The sequence below is a fragment of the Balaenoptera acutorostrata genome, chromosome 3 (assembly GCF_949987535.1).
Source record: "Balaenoptera acutorostrata chromosome 3, mBalAcu1.1, whole genome shotgun sequence".
Lineage (NCBI taxonomy): Eukaryota > Metazoa > Chordata > Mammalia > Artiodactyla > Balaenopteridae > Balaenoptera > Balaenoptera acutorostrata.
In genome coordinates, this window is record NC_080066.1 from 134,598,591 (window position 1) to 134,610,498 (window position 11,908).

Genomic DNA, 11,908 nt, shown 5'->3' on the forward strand with positions numbered 1-11,908 from the left:
ATTTTAATTAATTAAAATTTAAAGAGCCAGGGCTTCCCTGGTGGCGCAGTGATTAAGAATCTGCCTGCTAATGCAGGGGACATGGGTTTGAGCCCTGGCCCAGGAAGATCCCACACACCGCGGAGCAACTAAGCCCATGCGCCACAACTACTGAGCCTGTGCTCTAAAGCCCGCATGCCACAACTACTGAGCCCACTTGCCACAACTACTGAAGCCCGCATGCCTAGAGCCTGTGCTCCGCAACAAGAGAAGCCACCGCAATGAGAAGCCCGCACACTGCAACAAAGAGTAGACCCACTCACCGCAACCAGAGAAAGCCCGCACACAGCACGAAGACCCAATGCAGCCAAAAATTAAAATAAATAAAATAAATAAATTTATTAAAAAAAATTTAAAGAGCCACATGTAGCTAGTGGCTACCATATTGGATAGCCATGAGGATTATGTGGCACCTTTATGCAAATTACAAAGGTACTCTCTCCAGATAAACAGAGCTCCTGTACCAGTGCACAAGAATGCAGGCGATACTTCAGCCCCACTAACCTCCTTGGCCAGCCACATTTTGCAGTATACAAACTGCTCAACTGGACGCGATGACCCCCATTAGAGAAGCATGAGACTGGAAGCAAGGAGCCCATAGCAATGATCCAGGCAAAAGTTGCTGTGGCTCTGACTAAAGCTGTGGAAGCTGGGAGAGAAAGGAGTGAATATATTTGATAATATTTAGGAGATAAGCTCAGTAGGACTTGATTGACTGTATGCAGTGGTGAGAGGAAGGAAGGCATCAAAGAAGACATATACAGTGCTACTGGCCACAGAAGCATGGCAAAATACAGCATTGGGCAATATTGTCCAGGGGAACTCATGATCTAATGAGGGCAGAGGCAGTTTCCTGATGTTGGGGGAAACAAGAGTTTACGTGGAATTGTCCAAGCCAAACCATGAGATCCAGCCACCTTCTTATAAATGAATCCCATCTACACTTTGGAAAATAATGTTTCATCACCATATACCTCGAGGTCCTACCTTTTGGCAAAAAGCTCCTCTCCAGCTTCACTTGTGTAAAAAAATAATAAACAGAAACCTGAATTAAATAGGGCTGGGAGACCAGCAAGGGAGCTCTCATGCCCTGTGATAACAGCAGAGCCCAAAAGGAAGATGAAAGACTCCTCCTCTTTCCTGGCAAGGACTCAGCCAATTAAAAGCCGTGGGCTCTTTGTTGGCCATAGTCCTCCCAACTTCCTTTTCCCCTCTATAGAAGTGTTCTTCTTCCCTTGCCATTTGGGGGACTTGCATGTGGATGCAGATCCCAAATCGCAATTCTCTACTGATCTGGAATAAACCCATCTTTGCTGGAGAAACATCTGGCAATCTATTTCAGGTCAATACTTGAAATGTATCTTTCCCTTGCCTGGTAACTATGTCCAGCACCTTATCACACAAAGGGGAACTGTCTCCCGAGGACCCACTCTCAGTTCTAGAAGGGACGACTCACCTGAGAAAGTAGAAAAAATGGGCGAGAGAAATTTTAAACTTCTTTCAAGGGTAGCATTTTAGGTGTCTCGACAAAGGTTTATTCTACGTCAGATAGAATGCTGACTGATTCGCTCAGAAACTGGGGCAGTGTGAAGCTCCCTTTACATTTTACCAGAGCACACAGGTAAATTTTAGACCTGTGTAGTCTAATACAGGAGCCGTTAGTCACGCGTGGCTGTTTAAATTGATGAAAATTAAATAAAATTAAAAATTTGGTTCCTCAGCTACACTAGCCATATTTCAAGTGCTCAATAGCCTCATGTGGCTTCTGGCTACCCTATTGGACAACGTAGATAAAGACTATTTCCATCATCACAGAAAGTTCTGTTGGACAGCACTGCTTCAGACAATATTACACAACTATAATCAGTTAGAAAATACACCGATTTTAATGAGGGCAAACGGCCAATTAGATGAACCAACCATAGACAAGGCAGTCGTCGAGGAAAAGAATGGGTTTACTTGACATTTTGGAGGACCATTATGAGCAGAAAGTGCAAACAATTCTCAGTATTTTTAAGAAGTTGCATTAACCCTTTTTAGCCCATGGGAGTAATCTTGTAGTAGATGGTGAATTAAGTTCCTGCTTCTAGTTACATATATGGATGGGGCTGGATGATATTGCAAAGAAAGATTAATCCTATGCTCGCTCACTCACTCCTTCTCCCCCCCTTCTCTTCTTCCCCCACCCAAATTTCCTTTGTTCAAGTTGTCTTTCCATCAGTTTGCCTCTACTCCCATGCCTTCAGCCCAGACAGCTAGGCGGAGATCAGCCACCAGAGAGCTGGAAAACAAAGCCCACAAATACAAAGCATGTAGTCTAAGAATTGGATCCAAAAAGTTCAGATACACACCTGAGAGAACTTTCCAGCCCCTTAGACTAGATGAAGAAAGCCAGTGCTGAGGAAGAGGGAAGAGGAGGCGCTGAGCAGTCAGGAGAACGTGAGCTCAAGCAAGCTGCAAGCTTCCCTGGGAACCAGCACCGCCTCGCCAAGCTCCAGCGAGCGCCTAGCAGCTGAGCTCAATTTGCCTTTCCGTTGGTGTCTGTTGAGAACTGCCATTCGACAGCAGGTCGTCTTCACACATCCATCTTCCAAGTGGGAGTGACGCTCACCACTCCGCTCGGCACCACATTCGGTCCCTGCCGAGGAGACGTTCCTCCTTCTTTGGCCCAGGAGGCTCGTAAACCACGCACCCACTCCGTGGAGAGGGAATGAATAGGCTCCTCAAAGACACGGTGGTAACATAAAGGGAGAGTCCCAACACTACTGTGAATTTGTCCTCAACCAACTCAAGGTCTCCCACAGGCATGGAACAAGAGGGGAACATGTCATCCAGATGACATACACCATAAGGAACCTATGCTGTTTTGGGAGGACCTGGGCCCTTACGTTGAGTAATGAGTACAGAAAATGGTAGGCCGGAGGTTCCCAATATTCCAGAAGAGGTTTGCATATCTGGGGGAAAATCAATTTCACCCGGTGATTGCGGGTGGCACATGGATCTGGACATGTGTCTGAGATGTAAGCCTTGGAAAGAATAGCTGTGGAGCTGAGAAGAATGGGAGGTATAGCAGAAAGTATTGGTTGACCCTCAAGCCACTCCCACTTCTTTCTTGTTGGCAGAGTTCAGAGTTTGTTCAAGGGTTCATGACCCTCATCCCATGTGCTTCAAGGAGGAGCCCTTCCCCAGCCCAGGGTTTTAGGGAAAGGCAGCTCCTGCCTTCCAGAGTGATGTCTGACTCCCAGCTGCTCTGTATGGGGCAGAGCTGATGGCTGTTCGTGTTATTTTCTGTTTACCACATATGTTTCTAAATCATTGGGTTAAGGCTGCATACAATTTTTTTTTTTTTTTTTTTTTGTGACTGCTCCATATCTTAGTTCCCCGACCAGGGAGCCAACCCACACCCCCTGCAGTGGAAGCCCGGAGCCTTAACCACTGGACCGCCAGGGAAGTCCCTATATACAAATAGCATCAGGCTGTCCAGCAGGATGTGGTTTCTCACATCAGGTGGCTGTGTTATCCACCTTGCCCTTTGCCCTAGGAGTGCCTGTTATACAACCATTAGGAGAGGAATCAATGTACAAAAATGACTCAACAATCTCATGTGTGCAAAATATCTCTTTACTGGTATTCTTTTTTTAATGTGTGCCTTTTTTTATAAAGCCACATGAAGGTAAAATTTTTAAATGGTGAAAAACACAGATCTTAAGTGTATAAGGAGTTTCAGTACATGCACGCACGCATGTAACAACGACCCGCAAACAAGATAGAGAACTTGGCCATCACCCCACAAAGTTCCCTCATGGCCCACCCCCATAGGCAACTACCGTCCTGCTTCCTAGTAACACAGATTAGCTTCATCTGTTCTTGAACTTCATTAAATGGAATCCTGTGATATGTATTCTTTGTGTCTGGCTGTTTGGGCTCAGCATAATATTTGGGGGTTTTCTTTGAGACTCTTCCACAGGAGTTCTTTTTTTTTTTTTTTTTTTTGGCTGCATTGGGTCTTCGCTGCTGTGCGTGGGCTTTCTCTAGCTGTGGCGAGTGGGGGCTACTCTTCGTTGCGGTGCGTGGGCTTCTCATTGCAGTGGCTTCTCTTGTTGTAGAGCACATGCTCTAGGTGCATGGGCTTCAGTAGTTGTGGCACGTGGGCTCAGTAGTTGTGGCTCGTGGGATCTAGAGCGCAGGCTCAGTAGTTGTGGCGCACAGGCTTAGTTGCTCTGCGGCATGTGGGATCTTCCCGGACCATGGCTCGAACCTGTGTCCCCTGCATTGGCAGGCGCCACCAGGGAAGTCCCAAGTTTACAACTTTAAAAGAACTCATTTTCATCCAGTTCTATTGCACCAGCTCCATTTGTTTCTCAGAGAGAGCCCCAGGTGAGTAGAACAGTAACGAGATTCCACCTCTCACATCCAAGATTATAAGGACTCTCCTTTGGAAGCTGGGCCGCATCCTGGCCAGGCCAGGCCGGGGCAGGTGTCAGCTTGGACACGCACCACGTTGCAGTGCACTGGGCTGTTTGCAGTGCTGTGGGCAGGGCTGAAGGAAACTCACAAGGGGGCGTGCAGTACACTGCAGCTGGAAATAGCCAGGAGCCGCTACCACCCCCAGGCCAAAAAGGTTGTAATAGGAACTGAATCTGAATTCATAATGAGAGTGGCTATGAGGCAGGAAGGGCTAAGATGATCCATGAGTAAAGGGAAGTCTAACTGGTTTTGAGCAAGCCAAAGTGGTGAGATTGAGAAAAGGCTAATAGGGTCCATGGTCAGGCTGTTCAACTGCAGCAACAGTGGAATAGGCAGAGAAGTGCTTTATTACCCTAATGGAAGAGGATCAACAAACTTCTGCATTTGACGTGAAAACCAGAAAATTCAGTCTTGCAGATTGAGCTAGGTGCTTCCAGTTCCTGGGCCATATTCCAGTCTCAATGACACTCCCCTCTTCAACCATCCCTGGGTCAGGTACTTCTGACTGGGAGCAGTTGGGAGGAATCTCACAATTAATCCCATGACTAGAGATGGATTAAAATGAATACCCAGCAGCTTCAACAAGGAATGTGTGCCACCAATATGGAAAAAAAAAAATTTGATACCACTTCACTGAGAAAAATAAAAGAACTAACTGAAAGAGCTTCCTTGATTGAAGTTTAAAACAATGTCATTTTCTCCCAAATTAATTTATGTTACCATGATTGTAATCAAAATGAGATTTTGAACATTATTTTAAAATTCACCTTAAAGAATACTTGAAAATACCAAATAAATATTTGAAAACAAAGGAAGATGAAAAGAAATTAGCTTTATGAGATTTGAAAACATTTTACAAAGCAGTAATAATTATAAGTATGATTGAGGCACAAAAATCAACAAACATATCAATATCTTAGAATAATTATTCCAGAAAAAGACCCAATTCCACATAATAATTGAATGCTTTTTAAAGAAGGCATCCCAAATTATTGGAAAAAATATTTTTCATGATGTTAAAACCTTTGTCGAGGTATATTAATAATTTAAATTCTCTCTTGATATCATATAATTAGGTAAATTCTAGGAATTTAGCCATTTAAAATAAAGGAATGCATAGCGCTGTCAGGTCTCCGGGTGTGGGTGTACTTTTTAAACTAAAACCAGTCTGTTACATCTACATGCACACACACAAAAACCCACCCAATCAACAGAGTCAATTACAAAATAAATTAAAATTTCAATATATAGAAAAACACCAAAATAAAGAAGAAAACTGAAATACTCTCAGTTTAAAAAAAAAGACAAAGGATGAATAAGTACACTGAAAACTCTCTAAAAATGAACTCTAAAACCCCCAGTTGATAAATGGACAAAGGGTAGGATCGCACAGTTTACAGTTGTAGTTGATTAACAAACATATGAGAAAATAAACTCTAGTATCAAAGAAAAAGCCAATTTAAAAATAAAGATTACCATTTTGGTAAATCAAATTAGGTAGTACTTTAAATAAATGAAAGTATTTGGTATCGGCAAGGCTCCCTTGTCCATAGCTTCTCAGTATAATAACCCTGTTGAAAATAATCCGAAACATGGAAAAGCCTTTTGCACAAAAATATCTCTAGCAACAGTATTGGAAACCACCAAAATACCCAACAATAAAAGAATTGTTATGTAAACCGTGACATATGCACTCAGAAAAATATTATAAAATTATCTAATTATGTTTATAAATAGTTCCTTTTTAAATGGAGAATGTATAATTACATTACTCATGAAATTGGATACATACCATATACAATTATCTTTTTAAAATACATGGGAAATGATTGAAAGGAAACTAATATATATTAAAATGCTTTTTCCAGCTTTATTGAGATATTATTGACTTATATGTAAGTTTAAGGTGTACAACATGATGATTTGATACACATATATTGCAAAGTGATTATCACAGTAAGGTTAGTTAACACCTTTATCACCTCACATAATTACCATTTTTTTGGTGTGGTGATAACATTTAAGATTTACTCTCTTAACAGTACAACAATATATCAAAACATTCAAGTACATAATACAGTACTGTTAATTACAGTCACCGTGCTGTACATTAGATCCCCAGAACTTAGTCATCTTATAGCTGGTAGCTGGTATCCTTTGATCAGCATCTCCCCGTTCCCCCCACCACCACCCAACCCCCAGCCCTTGGCAACTAACTTTCTACTCTCTATTTCTATGAATTCAGCTGTTTTAGATTCCACACATAAGTGAGATCATACAGTATTTGTCTTTCTCTGACTTGCTTCACTTAGCATAATGCCCTCAAGGTCCATTCATATTGTTGCAAAAGATAGAATAAGATAGAATTTCCTTCTTTTTTATGGCTGAATAATATTACTCTGTGTGTGTGTTTGTGTGTGTGACATTTTCTTTATCCATTCACCCATCAATGGACACTTAGATGGTTTCCATGTCTTGGCTATTATAAATAATGCTGCAATGAACATGGGGATGTAGATATCTCTTTAGGAAAGTAATTTCATTCCCTTTGGATAAATACACAGAAGTAGGATTGCTGAATCTTACAGTAGTTCTACTTTTAATTTTTTGAGGAACCTCCATACTGTTTTCCATAGTAGCTATACCCATTTACATTTCCACCACCACTACACAAGGGTTCCCTTTTTTCCACTTCCTTGACAATGCTTGTTATCTCTGTCTTTTTGATGATAGCCATTCTAACAGGTTCAAGGTCATATCTCATTGTGGTTTTGATCTACATTTACCAGATGATTAGTAATGTTGAGCATCTTTTCTTGTACCTATTGGCCATTTGTGTGACTTCTTTGGAGAAATGTCTTTCAAGTCCTTTGCCCAATTTTTAATAGAATTGTTTGAGGTTTTTTGCTACTGAGTTGTATGAGTTCCTTATATTGGTTATTAATATATATATTGGTTATTAATCCCTTCTCAGATAGATGGTTTGCAAATATTTTCTCCCATTCTGTAGGTTGCCATTTCATTTTGCTGATTGTTTCTTTTGCTGTGCAGAAGCTTTTCGCTTGATGTAGTTCCTCTTGTTTATTTTTGCTTTTGTTGCTTGCACTTTTGGTGCCATATCCAAAAAATTGTTGCCAAGAGCCAATGTCAAGGAGCTTTTTCTCTATGTTTTCTTCTAGGAGTTTTATAGTTTCAGGTCTTACATTTAAGTCTTTAATCCATTTTGAGTTAATTTTGTGAGTGGTGTAAGATAGGGGTCCAATTTCATTCTTCTGCATGTGAATATCCAGTTTTCCCAACACCATTTATTGAAGAAACTATCCTGTCCTCACTGAGTATTTTTGGCTCTCTTGTCAAGTATTAGTTGACTATATATGCATGGGTTTATTTCTGGGCTCTTGATTCTGTTCCATTGGTCTATGTGTCTGTTTTTATGCTGGTACTATACTATTTTGAATACTATGGCTTAGTGATAAAGTTTGAAATAAGGAATGTGATGCCACCAACTTTGTTCTTCTTTCTCAGGATTGCTTTGGCTCTTTGGAGTCTTCTGTAGTTCTACATGAGTTTCAGGATTGTTTTTATTTCTATTTCTATGAAAAATACCGTTGGAATTTTGATAGAGATTGCATTAAATCCATAGATGTCTTTGGGTAGTATGGACATTTTAACAATATTAATTCCTCTGATCCATGAACATGGGATATGTTTCCACTTACTTGTGTCTTCTTCAGTTTCTTTCATCAATGTCTTAATAGTTTTCAGTGGACAGCTCTTTTACCCCCTTGGTTAAATTTATTCCTAAGTATTTTATTGTTTTTGATGCTACTGTAAATGGGGTTGTTGTTTTTTTAGATAATTTATTTTTAGTGAATTGAAATGCAACTGAATTTTGTATCTTGGTTTTGTATCCTGCAATTTTACTGAATTCCTTCATTAGTTCTAACAGTTTTTTTGTAGAGTCTTTAGGGTTTTCTATGTTTAAGTTCATATCATCTGCAAACAGAGACAATTTTACTTCTTCCTTTCCAATTTGGATGCCTTTTATTTCTTTTTCTTGCCTAATTGCTCTGGCTAGAACAACCAGTCTCAAACAGTCAGCTAGGCTCTTCCAAATAAGGCAACTGCTTAAGTATGTATAACCAGTCAAATAATTTCCTTGCTTTGCTTCAGCCTCTATTCTATAAAAGCCTTTCCCTTAGAAAGCTCCTAATCACTTCCAGTTTCATGCTGCCTGATTTGAATCACCGTTTGCTCAAATAAACTCTTGTCAATTTTAACGTGCCTCTGTTTATCTTTTAATGGGAATATGGAATCCACTTCATATTCCTCACTGGGAACTGATCTGGAGTTTGTTCTAGACTTACAGGGTTCCAGGTTTACAGGTGGTCAAGGATATCACTTCCAGGCAGCCTGGGAACAATGGCAAACTTTGGAGATCTCAGAAAAAGAGAGGTACTTGCACGTTAAGAGATAATGCAGATGAAACTGGAGAAGAGCCACCAATCCTTGGTTCCTGGGCTTACATGAGATGATAAGGGCAATTCAAGGGAGAAAGAAAGCATTAGAATAGCCTTGCCACCTTTTAGGAAATCTCCAGATAGAAGTTAACCCGTTGGCATTTGTAGTCTTATAGCTCTAGTTTAGTTGATCATAGAGCAAGGACAACAACCTCCTATTAATCAACACCTCCTATTACATCTATATAAGTAAAACATGCCACACAGAACAGAACATTCACAATTTAAAAGCTCATATCTAGGGACTTCCCTGCTGGTGCAGTGGTTAAGAATCCGCCTGCCAATGCAGGGAACATGGGTTTGATCCCTGGTCTGGAAAGATCCCACATGCCACGGAGCAACTAAGCCCGTGTGCCACAACTACTGAGCCTGTGCTCTAGAGCCTGTGAGCCACGACTACTGAGCCCACGTGCCACAACTACTGAAGCCCACATGCCTAGAGCCCATGCTCCGCAACAAGAGAAGCCACCACAATGAGAAGCCCATGCATCGCAACGAAGAGTAGCCCCTGCACACCGCTCCCCACCACCGCCAGCCACAAGTTTAGCCTGTGCTGATGGGGAGAAAAGGTTTGAATCAAATCTGAGACGGAATTTTTAAGAGGAACAGAACTGAATCTTAGTAACAGAAAAGGCACTTTTAACAACTAAGCAACTGACGTGTTATGGAAATATATCATTAAGGAAGCTTTCTAACCAGAGGGAAAAAGAGAGGCTTGACAAGGAACAGAGGTAACAGTTTTTAAAAAAACAACCAAAAATTTGTTATAATATTCCGTTTGAGAATCCTTCATCAGACCAGTTACATAAATTAGAAAAATATCAGATGGTGGTTAAGAGCTACGCAGAGAATGAGAACAGATGGGATGTGAGGATCAATGTGTTGCCACCTTAGGAAGGATGATAGGAAAGCCTCTGAGCGGCACCATTTAAGCTCAGTTCAGAATAAAGGAGCCAGCCACAGGAATATTGCAGGGCATGGGATGAGGGGTGTGCAGAGGGGAGAGTGGGCAATCTTCCCAGGAAGAAGCTACAGCTAGTGAGAAAGACTGAGCTTGCTGTTGGAGGAACAAAAATAAGGCAGCTTGGCTCAGGTGTAGTGGGCTAGAATAGGACAAAATGAGATCAGAGAGGTATGCAGGGCTAGATCTAGATGGCAGAACGAGAGAGTTGTACCGTCCCTGACGGCAGCAAGGCAAAGACACGTGTTTCTTGCAGGCCCTGCTCAAAATGCCAGACTGGAGAAACAAAGGGAGGGTAACAGAGTTGACTGCTAGAAGCCAAGACCTGGGAGGGACGGTTGTAAAGTCACCAGCCATAGGGGGCATGACCTGAGTCAAGGGTCTTGCAGCCAAAGCCCCCACTGGGGGAACTGGCAAGGAACCCATGAAATCATTCCATGGGGGAAAAGAGTTGGTATTTGACACTGGCCACGCCAGAGGACACCAACTCCAGGTTACATCTGTACCAGGTTAATAAGTCTTTTCCTGCTCCCTTATGTTGCCCCTTTCCTCCAATCCCCAAGGGCCCAAAGACAACTAGAGAATGGAGGAGCAAAGCAGGGCAATAATGTGGGACAGGCCACACCCCACGTCACACGGTGGGTTTCCCAGCCTGGAACAAGCTTGAAGGAGGTGAAGTAGAGGAAAGGGAGATGGGAGGGAGGGAGCTTTAAAGAAAGTAAGATGTTGAAGTTCTGACATTAGACTAGACTGGAATTTGTATTACCTGAAAAACTGCACATAATTCCATAATTCTTAAGAGCGACCAGAAAAGCTGTGGAGCCAGAGAATTCCTCCAGAGACAAGAAAAGAGATAATCAAAAATGGCACTGGATTTCTCGGAGTGGTTGACCTTTTCTACCTTTTGCTTAGAGTTAGGCGCTTAGTTGGCATTTATGGAACCATACTGCCATCAAGCAGAGATTGTTTCTGTCAGAGCCAGTTACCAGGTCTCAAGGGACGGAGACAGCCACAGGGCTGGAAGGAACTGGCCCCGTGGGGACTGCCGGCAGTGGGGGGGGGGGTTGTTTTGTCCTGAGGGTGCACCTGGGCAATGGGCTCCTGGCCGTATTGTGTGTGTGTGTGTGTGTGTGTGTGTGTGTGTGTGTGTGTGTGTGTGTGTGTGTTTTAAGAAGATGCTATATTTAGTCCAACAAACAGCAGACTTCATGGTTTAAATGGCATTTGAGATACTTTTTGAAGATCACTGATTTTGGCAGGCGGCAGCAGCTTGGGGAAAAGGTGTTTCTGTTGGGGGGGGATAGGGCCAGGGCATGTTTGTATAAAAGCTGGGTTGGAGATAGTGTAAATGTAGGGAATAGGGGCAGATGAAACCAGAGGTAGCACTGGGATTAGGTACTTTATGCAAGTGAACAGACATGTCCATATTGACTTAAGTAATGGAGGGAGGGTTTCTAGTAAGGATAGACACGCAGAGGAACCCAGAAAAAGCTGACCAACCAACCAGGCCTCAGAAAGAGGGGGACTCTGAAGAGTGGCCCTGGATCAAAGGAGGCTCTAGGAACCTAGAAGCCAGGAGGGTGGCCCTTCAATTCAGGGCTCCATCTTTAACATGATTCAGCTGCTCACTGCACACCTGCTTCATTCTATACCTCCCCAGCTGCCATCTTCTTTCCCTCTGCTCTGTAGGTTGCACTTGGCCTCTTCTCCATCTAATAGCATTCTTCCAAGTTCAGCTCCCACTGCTAATGGCCTCATTCAAGAGAATGAGATCATCGTCCCAATATCAGGAATTGAACTATAATTGAATTGTACCTCTTTATAAAGTAACAAGACTGACACTGGGAAAGCAGTTGGCCCAGCTCAGTGTTTGGTACCAGTTAGGCAACATCTTAGAGGCTGGTGGCCCTTGGGAGAGATC